The following is a 20,271-nucleotide window of genomic DNA, read 5'->3' as shown; positions in this document are numbered from 1 at the left end:
CATGTGTTACTGCAATCCTTTTCTGTTAAAAATACTTCATTTTCCAGAAAAAATTCAGGGGTGCCAACATTTACGGCCATGACTGTATGTCCTAAAAAAGTCTGAATTGCTTAGTTATGTGCCAAATATCCAGACTCCTCCCTTGCAGGAATGTGATATGTGAGATCAGGTCTTCATGAAAGGGAGTGGTTCTGTTGTATATTAATTACTCCATGCAAAAACCATGACGCTGGCACATGCCCTAGTTTTGAGAAAATTATATCATCCTCTTATAAGATGATTAGAGATAATTTGCTGTGCTATTTTCTAGAGTCTTGTGCATTTGTCCTTTATCAATGAGGTCTAAATGTAATTTAACACAGATTGTAGATGTAAGGAATAGTTAGATATGTTAGAAGGTAGCATATGAAGGCCTACATTTTACTGAATGAAAAATCTGGAGTTTTGCCTAAATCTGGGAAATTATAATTTTTTAGAAATCATCAGACCCTTGCCATCTGCCATCACCGGAGAGCCTGGTGAGCCCAATCATACTACATCAGCGGTTCCCAACCTGGGGTTCTTATACCCCAGGGGGACTTAGCAGCATTCCTGGGGTACTCAAATTAAATCTTTTATGGTGACCTCAGCCACTGTTCACAGCTTCAAAAGCAGAGAAGTGAGCAGTGGCTGCTGGTACTAGCTGACGTTGCTGCCCCTAGAAGGAGAACAGCAGAGAAGAATTGTAGGCACCAGGCTGCTGTGGATGGTAACTACATATAATCTTCAGTTCTCCACTGTTCCTTTAGACTGGGGACCTACTGCTATGGGCCATAGAAGTATTTCCCCAGACCAAAAGAGCAGTTGATAACAGAAGCTAGGCAGTATACAACTATATGGGTAAGTATAAAGGCCTACAAATATATTGGAGCACAGAGGAAGCCTACAGCTATATGGGGGCAGTGTGAGGCCTACAACTATGTTGGGGCACAGAGGGGGCCTACAACTATTCTGCATGAAATCAGTATGGGGGCTGCCTACTACTATATGGGAGCTCAGATGGGGCACTCATAATGTGAGGGGCAAAACACATAGGGAGTTTATAAAGAAGGGGGCGTTGTGCTGGGGAAAGGAGCCTAAAATGTTTGTATGGCAGATTCTGTGGAGACAAGTCTTGGCCAGGAGAAATCCTAATTGCAGAGAGAAAGGGAAAGAACAGGGGGCCCGGAGAGATAGGGAAAGAGCAGGGGGCCCGGAGAGATAGGGAAAGAGCAGGGGGCCCCGGAGAGATAGGGAAAGAGCAGGGGGCCCGGAGAGATAGGGAAAAAACAAGGGGGCATGGAAAGATAGGCAAAGAGCAGGGAGCCTGGAAAGAGGATATGGAATAAAGAAAAGCATAAACATTTGAAATAATAGCAACTATATGTTGCTAATATGGAAGGGGGGGGGTACAATTTTTGAAAATGGGCTGCCAAGGAGTACGCAGGCAAAAAAGGTTGGGAACCACTGTGCTACATGGTAGGCTGATACCATGGCAAAATTGGCAGGTTCAACTGACAGTTAAAGTTTGTAACCCTTATCCCTATTTCACCTGAATTTGCTTTCAAAAATGTAAGGAATGCCCCTTTTAACACACACACCATACCCATTTTGTGGCTTGTTTCATGGGACAGTCCCACATAAGGGAATGTTCACACACTGTGGATTGCTGCACCTTTTCTGCAGAATTACAAAGTAACTTCAATAGGGAAGTCACAATTAAATTCACAGCATGTAAACATACTGTACCCTAAAATGGGATTGTGTGCAGCTATACTGAAGTTCTGTAATGACATAACTTAACCAGAAATTTAGGTGTAATAGCTCCTGGTTAGTGCTTAAAATGTATTTGATGCATGGAATTCTGAAAATGGAATTTAGCAGCAAAGGCTTTTAATATTTTAATAGTAATATATTAATCTGATATTTAGAGGGTGACAATAAACATACAATAACCATCGGTCCTCCGGTCCTGTCTTGGATGGATCGTCACGCTGCACTCATCCTATCACCAGCCGAGGTGGGACATCGCTGTGGCCGGTGATAGGCTGAGCGCAGTGTGACGATTCGTGTGCACAGAAAAAGGAAGAAGACAGGACCGGAGGATCGAGCAGCTGTAGCGGCGCTACGGGGGAACGCAGAAAGGTGAGTTTAAGTTTTTTTTCTTTTTTCAGCCCTGGCAACGGACTGGGAATACTTACTCTACACTACTCCTTTAAGTAGGTGCTCAAATAGGATCCCAGTCCCTTGTAAAGCATTAAGAAATTCAGCACTCAGATACATTTTCAGTATGCTTGATTCTTTATTTGCAATCCATATACATTATAAGTAAAATAACAGAGCACTCGCCATGAGGTTTGATTGTTTGTTTTATTGCATTACTGGTAAAAACTATATAGTAATAGCAGTCGGCTGGAGCACCAGAAGGAGTGGTGACCAGGAGTGGCGGCTCTGAGAGGACGGAAGAAGCAACGTGAAACAGCTTGTTGTCCCTGTGATTGCTCCTGCACACCCACCAGACCTCTCGATGTCCCAGCAGACTGTGATTGCTATGTCGTTTTTGCAATGTGATGCAATAAACAAAACAATCAATGGCAAGTGCTCTGTTATTTTTTTTCTTTATTTCAAGTTATATGTATTAGACCTGTACTCACAAAGAATGAGAAGCACCCAGGGAACAGTCGGCACAGTGAATGTGTACTGTTGAGAATTTTAACAGCAAGTAAATGGCAAAGTGTCTTATAATTACATAAGGAACAATATATTACAAGTTTAGTTTGGTAACAAGTACTCTTTAAGCTTTCTTTCAGTTTTATACAATTATTCTGTAATGGCACAGGCAGGTTGAAATACATCATTTAAAATAATTTAAATAACCTTAAAGTAAAGGGCAGAACATTCTCTACTGATGCAGGAAACAATCTTTGCTTCTAATCGGTTTGCAGTGTGGCATTATGAAAATAAGTGTTTAAGACAAATCCCCGGCATGCTAAATAAATGACTGAACTTACAGCTTTGAACAGAAGGCAATTGTTGGACATATAGTGACTGCATTGTTAGCATAAATTACAGTAAACAGATTAGAAAAATTGTATTGCAGTATAGAGACTTCACACACAGATTTCAGTTTTCTAAGAAAATCTGAAAAGTTTGCTGTAAGTATTTAAAGAAACAATAGAACCAATTGGGTGTTTTTTTTTTTACTATGTATACACATTATAATGTTTGCAAATTGTAAAATATTCTTCTAAGACATTACATTAAGGCTAGGTTTCCACAATTTTTTGTTAATTTTTGGCATTTTTTTCTGCTTTTCTTTTTCCAACGTTTTTGCCTTTTTTTTATGTTTTTTTAATTTGTGTGGAAATCCAATTTCTTTTTACTGTGTGTGGTAGTTTTTCACTGCCTTCATGGTCCCAACTCTATGGATCAAGTGCAGGGTGCCCGGCCCATGGAGTGTGAGGAGGTAAGTAATGATGCATAGAATCACTACTTTCCTCCCCTGGCTGAATAGTATAAAGTAGTGCATAGTGCATCACTGTATACTGTACAGCAGCCTGGACTCCCGTCACTATATTGATGGGAGTCCCTGCTCCTAGTGGGGCTGAGCTGTGCCTGCACCTGTACAGCTGCAGGTACAGCTCATGCTGGGCAGAAGTTTAACATTGCATAACTTCTGCCCAGCAAGAATATACAATAAACCAGCAATCTGTGTAGATTGCAGGTTTACTTAAATCCTTTGCTGGGCTAAGCACTATGTGCAGGCCTAGCAAGGAAAGAGTTAACTAGCTGTGCAGTGCTAGTGTAACGCTGCTGTTTGGCAACCACCAGCGTACCATGTGCCATAGGTCTTACCAGCGCCGTGCGACATTCTAGGTACCATGTTCCTGCTGAATTTCTTTGTCTGATCTGTGTCTTGCTGCTCTGTCCACTAGGAGTCGAGCGCGAGCACTGGCTATGTTTTATATGGCTGGTGTGTGCTCCCTAGTGGTTCCCCTTCCAATCTGTGGAAGGCACTCCCTATTTAAAGAGGCCACACCTGCTGTTCTGGGCCTCAGCAATTTTGTTTGCTCATTCTGGAGTGTTACCTGAACTGCTAAGGGCTCTGTAACCTGCCTGACTTGAAGCCTGCCTGTCTGTCTGTCTGTCTGCTGATCCTGATTCCTGCCTGTTGATTGGAATTGGCATTTGCCTTATCCTTTGGACTATGTACCTGCTTTGTAAATAAACACCATAATCAGCATTGCTGTGTCTGGCGCTATCTTTAGTGCCAAGTTTGTCCCATTCTGCCTGCCTGGCCGGCTGCCACTTGTGGCACAGTGGGTCCACACCTGTGGGGTGTTACAGATAGCTTACTCCTTGTGGGGGGGGGGGTATGCAGTATATAGCCAACTATATAGATGGCTGTATACTGTATACAGTGAGCAGAAGTTTACTTACCTACATTGTTCCAGATCTGGCCTGGTCCAGTGTAGCCCCACCTCTTGTGATGACATCACTAGAGGCAGAGATACAGACAGTAATGGGGATGGTAAGTGAAGGCAGTATTTCCCAAACAGGGAGAATCCATCTGTTGCTTAAACTGGGGACTCCAGTGATTTTTTTTTTTAATGAGCTGGTGCTAGAATGTTAAACATATTTGTAAATTACTTATATTTAAAAATCTTGCTCCTTCCAGTACTTATCAGCTGCTGTATGCTTCACATGGAGTTCTTTTCTTTTTAAATTTCTTTTCTGACTGACCACAGTGTTCTCTGCTGACACCTCTGTCTGTCTCAGGAACTGTCAAGAGCAGGAGCAAATCCCCATAGCAAACCTAACCTGCTCTTGACAGTTCCTGAGACAGACAGAAGTGTTAGCAGAGAGCACTGTGGTCAGACAGAAAATAAATTCCTGTGGAGCATACAGCAGTTGATAGGTACTAAATGGATTAAGATTTTTAAATAGAAGTAATTTACAAATCTGTTTAACGTTCTGGTAACAGTTGATTTAAAAAAAATTATTTTCCACCGGAGTACCACTTTAACTACAACTCCCAGCATTCTTAGGCAACCTTTGCGTGTCTCAAAATGCTGAGGGTTGTAGGTCAGCAACAAGCTTTGAGGCTCCCTGTTTCGGAAACAATGCTTTCTATGCTTAATGGGCGCTCTCTCATGTACTAACCCATTTTTTGTGTTTTTCTTTTCTCCTCGTTACAGATATGTTAATGTAGTTGATTACGTCAATGACCCGCATTTTTGTTTGTTTTTTCAATAAAATTGTTAAAGGGCTACTCAGGTGGAAAAAAAAAATTCTTAAATCAACTGGTGCCAGAAAGTTAAACAGATTTGTAAATTAGAGAAAAAGGAAAATTGTAGGTGCAGCTCACAACTATACACTTGCCGAGGTGAAATGGGGTACACACCTATACCACGGTGTGTTAGAAATACAAAAAAGGAAAATAGTTTCCCCCACCTCAAGGCTCGTGTCTAAATTATTACAAAAATAATGCAGTAAGACCGTGCTTCAATTATTCTATTATTTCTTAAAATCTATCATATAAATGTAAATTCCACTCTCACAGGGCCCTTGTGGGAGAAGAAAAATATTTAGGATACATATAAAATAAAATATAAAACAGTAAAACAATATGTCACTCAAATATTATTAGCGCAATTAGATGTGTGGACAACAAATGATACTAGATGTAACTGTCCTTTAGTTTGTAGCAACAGTTGCTATAATGTAGTTATATTGTCTCTGGTGACTGTAGACTGTAACAAGTGATATAATGAGTATAAATCTATTACCAGTTCTTTATGGTCGGCAGTTGCAGATATACTTGCAGGAATGTGTGCTGGTATGCACAAGTGGCGGCTGGTCCTGACAGCACAGGACCCGGTTTATACCGCCCGATGAATCGAGGAGATGGATGCAGAGCTTCGTGGTGGCTGGTCCTGACAGCGCAGGACCCAGATTATGCCGCCCGATGGAACCAAGTAAGCGAATGCAGAACCTCGTGTTTTCAGCGTCTGACGTCAGAGTTTATGCGGACCATAGAGTTTAGAACTGGTTTTGCCCAGACTTAGATGCAGGTAAGTCCTGGGGATGGATTGCTCATTCGGAGCCGTGGATATAGTCCAGAGAATGGTTGTCCAAAATCTTGATAGTATAATTCTTTAAACAATGAGTGACATATATAACATGAAATAACTAGACGCGTTTCAGGGTACTAAATCTCTGACCCTTTCTTCAGTAGTCAGACATACCAGCACACATTCCTGCAAGTATATCTGCAACTACCGACCATTAAGAACTGGTAATAGATTTATACTCATTATATCACTTGTTACAGTCTACAGTCAACAGAGACAATATAACTACATTATAGCAACTGTTGCTACAAACTAATGGACAGTTTCATCTAGTATAATTTGTTGTCCACACATCTAATTGCGCTAATAATATTTGAGTGACATATTGTTTTACTGTTTTATATTTTATTTTATATGTATCCTAAATATTTTTCTTCTCCCACAAGGGCCCTGTGAGAGTGGAATTTACATTTATATGATAGATTTTAATAAATAATAGAATGATTGAAGCACGGTCTTACTGCATTATTTTTGTAATAATTTAAACACGAGCCTTGAGGTGGGGGAAACTATTTTCCTTTTTAGATTTGTAAATTACTTCTATTTAAAAATATTAATCCTTCCAGTACTTATCAGCTGCTGTATGCTCCACCGGAAATTGTATAGTTTTTCTCAGTCTGACCACACCGCCGCTCTCTGATGACACCTCCGTGTCACTGTCCATGTCAGGAACTTTCCGGAGCAGGAGAGGTATGCTATAGGGATTTGCTCATACTCTGGACAGTTCCTGACACAGACAGAGATGGCAGCAGAGAGCACTGTGGTCAGACACAAAAGAACAACTCAATTTCCCGCACTATGGCGGGTCCTCTCCAGCACAGCACAGGGGTAAGCTTGGAGGATCGCAATCCCCACCCACACGCCCACTTCCGATAGATTTGCAAGTGGAGACCGAGGATGGCGGGCAGCTGTCCTGTGCAGAAGTGCTCCTTACCCCAACCTTGGGATCAGTAGTGGGATCTTTCTCTGACCCCTACAGCCGAGGCCATTTTGTGGAGTGGTCCCCTCGCCTGGCTCTCACCCGGGTACTCCGTGTTCCGCAGAACCACCATCTCCTCTCCAATAATTGGCTTACAATGCTGTCTGGGCATACTGGGAGTTGCAGTTCGGCCTTCCTAGTGGTTGCCACAGTAAAGATTGCTTAACTGCAACTTTCCTCCCCCCGCCCCCACCGTAGCTTCCCTACCTGCGCCGTGATCACCGCTGTCTCCACAGATGATTGGCGGTCCCCGCGCATCTTCTCCTCCAGGTACCAGCCTCCATCTTCTCCCCCCGTTCTGCCCGACATCCAGGGTGGGCAGAACGGGGCGTTTCCATGGCAACCCACTGTCCTGCGCTGCCATTGGTCAGAATTCATTTGTGACCAATGGCAGGGGATAGGAGGAGATCGCAGCACTGCAACAGTCACTGACAGCTCCGATCATCCCTATTTTCCAGGTGATCGGGTCACCAGAGACCCGGTCACCCCGGAATAGCAGAAAATCGCATGTCTGAATTCACATGCGATTTTCTGCGATCACTGACATGGGGGGGGTCTCAGGACCCCCTCGATGTGTCGGGATGCCTGCAGAATGATTCCAGCAGGCATCCCGGTTTGGTCCCCAACCGGCTAGCGGCGGGGACGGAATTGCCACGGGCGTATGCATACGCCCCACGTCCTGAAGAGGTTAAGGGGGCTATCGCTAATTTTTGTTGGATTACGTGAGCAACTCCACTTCTCCTCAGTGTCAGTGGGAGGCGCGGAAATGTGTGCTTCGTGGCATCTTGATCAAACATGGTGCCAGGCCTAAAGGGGTACTCTGGCACTTAGACATCTTATTCCCTATCCAAAGGATAGGGGATAAGATGCCTGATCGTGGGGGTCCCGCCGCTGGGGACCCCCGTGATCTTGCATGCCGCACCCCGTTTATAATCATACTGAATACTGTCGATCACAGGGCCGGCGGCATGTGACGTCACACGCCGCTGGCCCTGTGGTCGCCGGTAATCAGACCCGGAGCGAACACGCTCCGGGGACTGATTATAAATGGGGTGCGGTGTGCAAGATCACGGGGGTCCCCAGCGGCGGGACCCCCGCGATCAGGCATCTTATCCCCTATCTTTTGGATAGGGGATAAGATGTCTAAGCGCCGTAGTACTCCTTTAAGAGTGAGGCTGCTTGTAAATTACAGGCCCTGCTCCAATGATTGCATTCTCTGGAGTCTTCTCACAAATCGTTCCTCTCATAGGAGGTCCTTCGGGACCTATTGAAAGTGCGAAAGGACGTCCAGGTACTTATTGACAAAAAGTATAATAGATACAAATATGTTCTACCCGGACCAGGTGGGCTTTGTCCTCACCCGGACCAGGTGGGCTTTGTCCCTGTCAGAGAGGCCAGAGACAACATCCTGAAGACCTTTTCTCTGATCCGACATGTACAATCGGTATGTAAACCTTGTATTTTTCTCTCCCTTGATGCCAAAAAGGCTTTTGACAGGGTGAGCTGTGTTTTTTGCTAGGGGTCCTCTCTCATTTTCTCTTGGGTCCGTTGATGCTGCATCACATTTTTGCCCTTTATGCCTATCCGCAAGCTCGGGTTAGGGTAAACGGCACTTTGTCACTCCCTCTAAGCTGTGGGTATGCCTTAAGAATCTCCTGTCCCTATTCCCCCTCACAACACTCTCCTGGACCAGACTGATATATTGGACTGTAGCCCATACTGTGCGCCTGCCTTGCTCGGCGCGGACAGTGTGTCACCGCTATCTTTGTAAGGCAGGTCTACTTAGTTCTAACGGGCCCCTCACTCCTGTACATGAGAATCTCGACTTCACCCCGGGTGGACTGGATGGGGCTTTTTTGGGTAGGTCGAGGGTTGGTGACCTTTACGTTCTTTCCATTTTGACTTGCTCAAATCAGTAACGGAGATTTTATATGGCTCACCCCCCGACAGCAGCCCAATCCTGGAAATATACTCAGCTCACTCACTTTTATCAAACCTGGAAACAGACTCTGGATCTCCATAGGGACTCCCTTCCCCCTGAAAGTCTTTGCATTGACTTGAGCCCCCCTGGACGCTTGGTGTCGGTTATTTACCCCCTTCTCCTTCAGGGAGCACAGTTGTCACCGCCGGCCTACCAGGTGGGGTAATCTCAGGAGCTGGGCTGCATCTTGGAGCAGCAGGATTTGAATTAGGTTTTTGTGTCGTAAGGCCTCGGTCTCAGTAAAGTTACAGGAGACCAACTTCAAAGTTCGCTCTTGGTGGTATTGTGTGCCAGCTTTGCTGCATCGGTACTTCCAGTTGGTGCCAGATGTGTGTTGGAGGTGTGGCTTGGATCCTGGGACTATATCCCACATATGGCTGGATTGTCCAGTCCTTCTTCCCTTTTGGTCGGGGGTGTGGGATATCATTCACAAGGTAACTGACATGGTTCTACCGTATACCTCCCAGGTGCTCCTGTTGTCCATGCTCCCGGGCCAGGTAAAGGTCCTGAAAAAGGGCTTGTTGTGCATGTTGTTGGCAGCTGCGCGTAGGGTACTCCCCAAGCGGTGGAAGACGGTGCTCCCCCTGACTCTCACAGATTGGCTTAGGGAAGGGCACTCTATATATGGTATGGATGAATGTATGGCCGCAAAGGCTGATAGCTCAGAGCGGTTTCTTGCCCGTTTGTTGCCGTGGTCGGAGTTCACTGACACTCGGGAATATCGTGCACTCTTGACACCCTACCTCGATGATGATATTGCAGGCACCAACCATTTACACAGAGCCTCTCCTCTTATGGCCCGGTCTTCTTCTGCATTTTAGGGCCAACACATCACACTTCGTTGCACTTATTGCCAGCTGCAGCGATGTCCCGTCTTGGCCGGTGATGCACCAGGGGTGTGGAAATTTAAAAAAAAAACTACTTGTCCAAGGGACTAAAGCGGAACACAATCTATTTGTCCCTCAAGAAAATCCACTTGTCCTGGTAGATGAAATAATTTCAACCAAAATAGTCTGATCCCCCCCCCACTAGACCACCAGGGATGGATATACGATTCCTTTAGACACTGCTGACAGCGGTAATCTAATGGGTTAATAGGCGATCGCAGCATGCCAGGATATTAGCGGCGGGAGAGCTGTAGCTCCTCTTACACCCGAGCCAAGCCCAGAAAAGTCTACATGTAACTTTTTGATCACCATAAAAAATTTCTCATATGAAGTGACCAAAAATGAGCAATTCTGGACTATTCTTTACATTTACACCGTTCACCGTACGGTTTAATTAACATTATATTTTAATAGTCTGGACATTTCCACATGCAGCGATACCACTTATGTTTATTTTTGTACATTATTTTTATTTAAAGAAAATTGGAAACTTTTATTAGGAAAGGGGCTTATTCACATATATACACACTTTTTAAAATATTTTAATCACTATTTTTCAGTCTCAATAGGGACTTATGTGTTACTGGGGGGGGGGGGGGAGGTTCTGCTTCTCCAGTTTATGTGCTGCATTTTGTGTCAGAAAATGCTGGAAGTTGTATTTAGTTACTAGATAACTACAACTCCCAGCATGCCCTGATACAGTCTATGGTTGTGTGGGTGTTGCAGCATGTTGCACTGTATAGTACAGTTAAGGTTATTGTGTAACATGCTGGGAGTTGTAGTTTTGGTTCGTGTCAGCTGCAGAGCCATAGTCTATGTCAAGGAATACTGGGAATTACAGTTAGTAACTACAACTCCCAGCGTGCCCTGATGCAGCCTATGGCTCTGCAGCTGACCCGAACCAAAACTACAACTCCCAGCATGTTACACTTTATAGTTCTACAGTTTAGGTTATGGTCCAACATGCTGGGAGTTGTAGTTTTGGTTCGGGCGTGTTTGCGTGCATCCGTAGGGCTCTTGGTCGTCGGGTGAGTATGAAGGGGGTGGGATTCTGGGGGTGCAATTTAGTGCGGGTGCCAATAAAAATAAATAAAATTAGATGGTACAACTGCCCTAATGCCCGACGTGACAGTCTGCTCCTATACAAAACATTCATTCATGGGGAGACAGATCAGGGGGAGGGGTAGAGCTGTGTGCGGGGGATGGAGCTGTGCACGGAGCTGTGCTCGTCCTTTCTCTCACCCTGCTGTGTCTTCTGAGCTGCGTCCTCCATCCTCCGGGAGGAGAGATAAGGGGGCTCTGCGGTCAGCTGGATGCCGCCGCCCCCTCCATACACTCTGAGCGCCGGTGTGAGGTGTAGACTTCCATCGGCTCCTGCGCCTCACACCGACATTAAAGAAAAATAAGGGGGATGTCTGTTTGTCCCTGCTAGCCCGATACAGGGCTAAATCTATAAACAATTCACCTGCCCGGCGCCCAAAACTACTTGTCCCGGGCATCGGGCGATAGAATTTCCACATCCCTGTGCACTGTTCGGCAGTGTGATGTAGCAGGCCCAGGCCTATTACGTGACACTGCCATTCAGCGTATGCCCGGCTGCAGGACATCACTGTTCAGCGTAGATTGATGATCTTGGTCCCAGAACGAGGAAGAAGACCTGGGTTGGTGAAAGGGAAACTTATATCAGCGCCCTAGGGGGTGGAGGTAAGTTAAGTATTGATATTTTGTTGTTGCTGTCGATTATATAAGATTAAAAAAAAATGCTGAATAGCTCCTTTAAAGGAAAACTGTCAATAACCCCCCCCCCCCCCCCCCCCCCCGCACTAACCAGAGGTATTGGCTGGTAGTGCGGGGGACGCAGATCAATATGATGCCTACCATGCCCGAATCTGTCTAGCCGTTCGCCCGTTATCTTCATTTTTCAAGATATGCAAATCCTCTTGTAACTGGCACAGGCGGGGTTACTGCCTTCATCTAGCACTGTGACGTCAGCGCCGCTCGCCTTATACATATTCATGCCCTCCCTCCGCATCTCCCTCTCCTCCCCGCTCTGTATGTGGCTCCACTGCCCATGTGCCGGCTTACAGCACCTTTACTTACTACACCCTGACTGCAGCTCCGCTGGAATGAAGCTGCCACTTTTGGGTGTACACAGGAAGCTGGCCCATGCGCAGTGGAATTTCCTTTAACTGCAAACCTGATATCTTGACCTGTACCTGGCTGAGGCCTAGATTGGGAGCGATGGAAAAGAGGAAGACCTTTCACTGGAGGTGTGACTCGAGTAGAAAGCAGTCTGTGCCACTTCCTAGAAAAAGTGTCCTTTAGGCTGAGGTAGCCCCTGGATATACAGTGACTGCGACCAAATACTGGGGACTTACTGACCCTTATGATTTACTGTATTCAGTTATCGTAACTTTTTCTCAGAGAAGCAACCCGAATCTATATTGCTGTTGCCTTTAAAGAGAGACATAATAATTGCCAAGTCCGATGCCTTAAAGAGCCTATGTAACCACCATGAAGCATTATGCCTTCTGCTGAAGTAAAGTTACATACAGTTACCTTGAAGGATCACTTACAGGTATCCTTGAATAGTTATAATGGGATCAAGGGCTACCAGTACCAGTACACTTAAAGGGGTACTCCACTGCTCAGCGTTTGGAACAAATCATTCCGAACGCTGGAGCCGGCGCCGGGAGCTCGTGACATCATAGCCCGGCCCCTCATGATGTCATGCCCCACCCCCTCAATGCAAGCAGCGGAGTACCCCTTTAAGGAAATATTATAGTACAGAAAAATACTTAAGCAATCTTTTTAGGTTTTTACTTTTTGCAAATAATGCTTGAGGTTGGTTTTTGCTATGTGAAGCCATGTGTGTGTTCGTGTTCTACGAAGACAAAAGCTACGTAAATGCCTCGAGTGTATTTATATATAATACACGTCAATGGAAATTTTCCAGCAACATGTCTGTGAGTAATGTTTGCATGAACATTACATTCACGTCGGAACCTGATGATTATAGTAAGATGAATGACATTATATTGGTGCTGCCCGTCTCTTCCTGTAGAAGCAGCATGTTGAAGATCACTTTGTAGGAAGTTCTCTGTTTTAAGGTAACTACTGATTTACTAACATGTAGTGCCCCCTCTTTTTCTTTAAAAAAGGGCTCCTCAGCAGCTGCCATGTGTAAATATAGTTATCTGTCCCAGATACAGCAAGGCAATATAACATACATCTCAGCCCTTCCTTAAGAAAAGGATGATGATATTTCAAGTGTGTAAAAAGTCTTTAGAAAGTGTCTCTTTAGTAACTGTGATGTGTATTATAAGGTACAATGTATCCTCTCTTACATACTTTAAAGATTAGACGTGACAGTGGACTCCACAATCTTTATAAGGACAATCAGTCTGTTGCCTTATGACTTCTTCTAAGATGGTACACAGCACAGTGACTTGAGATCACAATGTCAAACTGTGACATCACATCTAATAACTGTCAATATGGTCAAGTGATCCAATTGGATCTGTTGTCACATGCCAACTTGACCTTTCCAGCACTGACCTCACAAGTTGTGTGTAGCGGTGACCTGCTTGTAACGTGGCCATTTTTTCTAAAGCCAAATTGCAACTCATCCTAAAGCAAACAAATCTTGCAAATATTTTTGTCATTCAATTTGTCTGAAGGGTAATAATGCACACAGTTCATAGAGGTTGTGTATAACATATATGCATCGTTCAGTCCTAACATATGCCTAATATTGTGCAGGTCTCAGTTGTGGGGTGACAGCTTCATGGATCAGACTTGTTTTTCCAGCACAGTCCACTGATGCTCAATCAGAATGATGTGGATAATTTGGAGGCCTCGTAAACACCATGAACTCTTTGTCATGTTCCGCAAACCATTCCTGAACCATTTTTATTGTGTGGCATCTCAATTTTTTCTCCTGAAAGAGGCAACAGTCCTTAGAGAATACTGCTGGCATGAACAGGTGTGGTTGGTCTACACCAATGTTTAGGTAGATGGTATGTGTCAGTTACATCCACATGAATGGTTTCCCAGCAGAACACTGGCCAGAGCCTCAGCTTCTTTGCTTTCATTCCATTATGTATCTTGTTGATAACCCTTCCAGGGCTTGTAGCCTCTCTCCCCCCTTCCATTGTATGTGTGCTTAGTCCCGCTGGAGGGAACTGGGAGCAGGCTACATGTCGACCTAGTGCTGCTGTAATTGCCCACTGGCCCCTGGTTTTTGCTTATTACGCACAGGTAGGTTAGCGTTAGGTCCCGTGCCATCTGAGAAACCTTGGCGTTGGTGTGCGGGCTCTGGTGTGTCCTTAATATAAGGATACACTGGCGAATGTCTCAATTTTAACATCAGTGTTGAGGGATTAGCCAATGTCATTGTATACATCTACCACAGTAGTGCATCTACATTTCTGTATTGTATTCTAATTGTTACACATCCACACCGTTTATCTGGTGTAGGATTCTATTGTGGCACTTGTAGTCCACTGCAGGCATCCTCCATTGTATGCATTTTTATGCTGGGGATCGCCCCTAGCAACGGACTACAAGGGCAGGATCTGCTCCCCCAGTATATATGCACAACTGCATTTGGGGTTGAGCACCTCCAGCCATTTGAGACCACGTTTTTTGTTGTTGTTTGTAAATTTATACGTGGAGGTGTGTAAACTCCATTTGTTAATGCGCCTTGAACATTTTCCAGGCAGCATTAGGGTTGCACCTGTGAGGCCATGCACCTATATCAGCCAACTTGGGTGGGGCTTGTAGCCTCTCTCCCCCCTTCCATTGTATGTGTGCTTAGTCACGCTGGAGGGAACTGGGAGCAGGCTGCATGTCGGCCTAGTGCTGCTGTAATTGCCCACTGGCCCCTGGTTTTTGCTTATTACGCACAGGTAGGTTAGCGTTAGGTCCCGTGCCATCTGAGAAACCTTGGCGTTGGTGTGCGGGCTCTGGTGTGTCCTTAATATAAGGATACACTGGCGAATGTCTCAATTTTAACATCAGTGTTGAGGGATTAGCCAATGTCATTGTATACATCTACCACAGTAGTGCATCTACATTTCTGTATTGTATTCTAATTGTTACACATCCACACCGTTTATCTGGTGTAGGATTCTATTGTGGCACTTGTAGTCCACTGCAGGCATCCTCCATTGTATGCATTTTTATGCTGGGGATCGCCCCTAGCAACGGACTACAAGGGCAGGATCTGCTCCCCCAGTATATATGCACAACTGCATTTGGGGTTGAGCACCTCCAGCCATTTGAGACCACGTTTTTTGTTGTTGTTTGTAAATTTATACGTGGAGGTGTGTAAACTCCATTTGTTAATGCGCCTTGAACATTTTCCAGGCAGCATTAGGGTTGCACCTGTGAGGCCATGCACCTATATCAGCCAACTTGGGTGGGGCTTGTAGCCTCTCTCCCCCCTTCCATTGTATGTGTGCTTAGTCACGCTGGAGGGAACTGGGAGCAGGCTACATGTTGACCTAGTGCTGCTGTAATTGCCCACTGGCCCCTGGTTTTTGCTTATTACGCACAGGCAGGTTAGCGTTAGGTCCCGTGCCATCTGAGAAACCTTGGCGTTGGTGTGCGGGCTCTGGTGTGTCCTTAATATAAGGATACACTGGCGAATGTCTCAATTTTAACATCAGTGTTGAGGGATTAGCCAATGTCATTGTATACATCTACCACAGTAGTGCACCCATATTCCTGTATTGTAACCCTTCCAGGTAATTAACACACACACACGGAAAATGGGATTCATGAGACCAGGCCACTTTAACAAGTTGCTCCATTATTCCATACTGATCCTCATGGGCCCATTGTAAGCAGAATGTGGATAGCAGTCACTAGAGATGAGCGAACTTACAGTAAATTCGATTCGTCACAAACTTCTCGGCTCGGCAGTTGCTGACTTATCCTACATAAATGAGTTCAGCTTTCAGGTGCTCCGGTGGGCTGGAAAAGGTGGATACAGTCCTAGGAAAGAGTCTCCTAGGAATGTATCCACCTTTTCCAGCCCACGGGAGCACCTGAAGGCTGAACTAATTTATGCAGGAAAAGTCAGCCGAGCCGAGAAGTTCGTGACGAATCGAATTTACTGTAAGTTCGCTCATCTCTAGCAGTCACCATGGGCAGTAACTTTTCCACACTTTGTTATACTGTAGCTCTCCTATGGTATCACATTAGACAAACTAGCTTTCTTTCCACAGGGGCATCAATGAGCCCTGTGCACCCATTACCCTGTTGCTGTTCACTGAGGCATCTTTGAACCTTTTTTGTTAGGTACTGGCTTCTTAATTCCAGAAACACTTCACATGCTGCTTAGGAGACTCTGTTTGTCTTGCCATCACAATTTGCCCCTTGTAAAAGTGATTCAGATCTTTGCATTTACCTATTTTTTTCTGCTTCTAACACAACATCTTCAAGAGTTGACTACTTGATGCCTAACATATTCCAAATGAAAGTAGAAATACAGGAGAAAAGATCTCCGAACATATTCCACTCCATGAGAGGTGCCATTGTCACAAGAAATGCAAAGTCATTTACTCCACTTGTCATTGGTTTTGACGTTATCACTGAATTGGCTGTATATACTGCAATTAATTACATAATTAATTTACTTTTTTATTTTTTTTATTTGCTTGTGTCCTATTCTTTAAAGATAAATACTACCATATATACTCGAGTATAAGCTGGGGCCCCTAATTTCACCCCAAAAACCCAGGAAAAGTTATTGACTCGACTATAAGCCTAGGGTGGGAAATACATCATCCCCCCATGTAATAATCCAGATCCCCGTCATCATCCTCCCCCCCCTTCATCATCACCGCCTGTCAATCCCTTCATCAGTGGTCTTTAACCTGCAGACCTCCAGATGTTGCAAAATTACAACTCCCAGCAAGCCATCGGCTGTCCGGGTATGCTGGGAGTTGTAGTTCTGAAACCTCTGGAGGTCCGCAGGTTGAAGACCACTGTGGCCTTCGTCATCATCCAGACCCCCTTTTGTTTTGTACTCACCTCCCCTCGGCGGGAAGTTAGGGTGAGCTGGTCCAGGCCGTCCAGTGGGGAGGGTTAGTCGTTGTGGGCTGTCCATTTTCACCGGGAGGCCCTCTTCTCCGCGCTTCGGGCCTGCCCCAGACTAGTGATGTTGCCTTGACGACGATGCAGAGAAGAGGCCCCCTGGTGAAAATGGACAGCCCACAACGACTAACCCTCCCCACCGGACGGTCCCTGCAGCTTAGATGGCCCGGACCAGCTCACCCTAACTTCCCGCCAAGGGGAGGTGAGTACAAAACAAAGGGGGGGGGGGGGGGGGCTGGATGATGACGAAGGCCGCAGTTTCAAAACTACAACACCCAGCATGCCCGGACAACCGCTGGCTGTCCGGTCATGCTGGAAGTTGTAGATTTGCAATATCTGGAGGTCCGCAGGTTGAAGACCACTGAGAAGGGATTGACAGGTGGAGAGTTCACTCGAGTATAAGCCGAGGGGGGGCGTTTTCAGCATCAAAAATCGTGCTGAAAAACTCGGCTTATACTCGAGTATATATGGTACATCACTGGCTTGTAACAGAGACTCTCCTTGTGTTTTCTTAAATCCCTAGAGTTTAGCTTCTTAGCCTGTCATATTTCATCACACATCTGCTGCATTTTATCACATTGATTTGTCAATGTTGCTTTATTATCTAAATGTTTTTCTTCATTCTTGTGTCAGTGTAGTAACTTGAAATAACATGTTACCTTATTAAGCAATTCATATATATTGCTTACCTAGTACATAGACATGATCAGCATGAATGCTGTGCTATATTTGCCAGAAGCTCCACCAGTGTAATAAGCAAGCCCTGGCTGGCCTTATCTGTGTTACAAAATGAGGTCTTATCGGCAGGACGTTTGCCTGAAGAACACTCTATCCTTCTGCTTTACATTCCCCTTTGTCATATACTTCCTATTCTACATCATTTATTTCTCTATGACTATGTGTCCCTTGAAAACACTTGAAATAAGTAAGATATGTTCAAATGTAGCACTTATTTAGTGCAAATTGCCAGGGTTTTGCAGTTTTAAAGGGAATCTGTCAATCGCAGATCTTGCTCAGAGCTCAAGTGTCAAGGAGTTGCTGAGCCGCAGGATGTATGCCTCCTCCCTCCCCCTCCCCTTCCTGACTTTATAACATTGGTACAGATATTTTGACACTGTGGTATTGAATAACACACAAGCTTTCTAGTGTTGCTCACGAATATTCCAAATTCAAATTTTAATCGCGAATATCACATATTCACAAATTCACGAATATTGCGAATATAGCACTATATATTCGCATTTACGAATATGTGCTTTTTTTCTTTGTTCACAGTACACATCACAGTGATGTCTAGTGGTACGCCCACGCACCTGAGCGCTTTGGCTCTCGCTCTCCGCACCTCCAGCTATTGACTTGCCGTCTGCTGTATTAACACTTGGAATAAAGCATTGTTTGACAAATACTTCTCAGTGCAGCTTTTTTCAAGTCTTCTGCTTTTCATGTTTTACACATCACAGTGAACCCTGCATCCCTCTCTGCTCTTCGCATATGCGCATATTCGCGAATATTGAGCCCTCCCTTGTTTAATGGTATAGGGAACTAATGGGCTAGTGCAGTGGTCTCCAACCTGCGGACCTCCAGATGTTGCAAAACTGCACTAGCCCATTAGTTCCCTATACCATTAAACAAGGGAGGGCTCAATATTCGTGAATATTGACATATATTTTCGCATATGCGCAAAAAATCGAATATAACGAATATGCGAATTTCGCGAATATATGATGAATATTCACCCATATATTCGCGAAATATCGCGAATTCGAATATGGCCTATGCCACTCATCACTAAAGCTTTCTACTATTTATCTGAGTACTGTATGTCAGGATCTTTAATACAATACCTATTGTGGTATTGTTTGACACAATCTGGACACCGTACACCACAATAGTGTTTAGAACACTATTTCTCTGGACACGTTATAATCAGATGTATCTTTATTTGTTAGCAGATATAGTTTTGGCGTTTTAGACCATTAGTGGGACATACTGAGGCAGTGTTCTTTGATCACTTTGTAGCACTGTTATGAATATATATAGTATGTGCGTGCAGGAGTAGGTGTATGTATGAACACAGGTAATAAAATAAGCGTGGAAGTTTTTTGGGGGGACTTTATGGTGGTATTGTATTGTGGAAAATGTAAATAAAACTCTGGGGGTCAGGTCAACACTGTAAACTTTTTGCCATGTCCTTTGAACAATGTATGCAGTATGGCAGGGTGCATTAGGGAATACTATTACCATGAAGGGTGGGCTTGATCTGCAACAATGTTTAGGTAGGTGATATTTTACCGGTCTGTTCTTTGGAGGTCCACGGTTTGGGGGCCACAATTTCTGTCTGTCATCCTTTTTAATGGAATGCACTTTTCTATTTTACCTAGATTATAGTGTTCTGTTGTTTTCACGTGTATTTTTTAAGCAGGATCCTTTGTGACACAAAATCTAAACAATACTATATAATACTGAGCACTAACAGAAGTCCCAAATTCCCTATTCTATTGCTGCCTGGTGTCTATTACAGAAGCCAGGGTTTTTCCTGTGTGATTCTAGCCTGAGATATTCTCTTTATAATATCTAGCATGTCATCTGAGGGTTTTGGCATAGTAGAGGTACCGTATATACTCGAGTATAAGCCAACCCGAATATAAGCCAAGCCCCCTAATTTCACCCCAAAAAACTGAGTAAACTTATTGACTCGAGTATAAGCCTAGGGTGGGAAATACATCATCTCCCCCTGTAATCATCCAGACCCCCCCCCCCCATCATCACCCCCTGTCAACCTACTGTCATCATCCAGACCCCCCCACCCTTTGTCTACTCACCTCCCCAGTTCTCTCGGTCCTGTTGCCTAGTAGCTTCAGGGATCATCCGCATACTGGTGGGGAGGGTGAGCCAGTCTGGGCCGTCCATCTTCACCAGGAGGCCCTCTTCTCCACTCCGGGCCGGCCCAGGACTAGTGATGTTGCATTGATGCCACCGTGCTGCAACGCCTCTGACATCATGGACGTCTGCTGTGCACGGACGTCCCTGCACGGTTGCGTCAATGCAGCGTCACTAGCCCGGGGGGCCTCCCAGTGAAGATGGACAGCCCAGACCGGCTTACCCTCCCCACCGGAATGCTTACGGTCCCTGCAGCAAAGATGGACAGCCAGGCCCACCCCCCACACC

This window comes from Hyla sarda, chromosome 2 (assembly GCF_029499605.1).
Source record: "Hyla sarda isolate aHylSar1 chromosome 2, aHylSar1.hap1, whole genome shotgun sequence".
Taxonomy (NCBI): domain Eukaryota; kingdom Metazoa; phylum Chordata; class Amphibia; order Anura; family Hylidae; genus Hyla; species Hyla sarda.
This window is presented reverse-complemented; position numbering follows the sequence as displayed.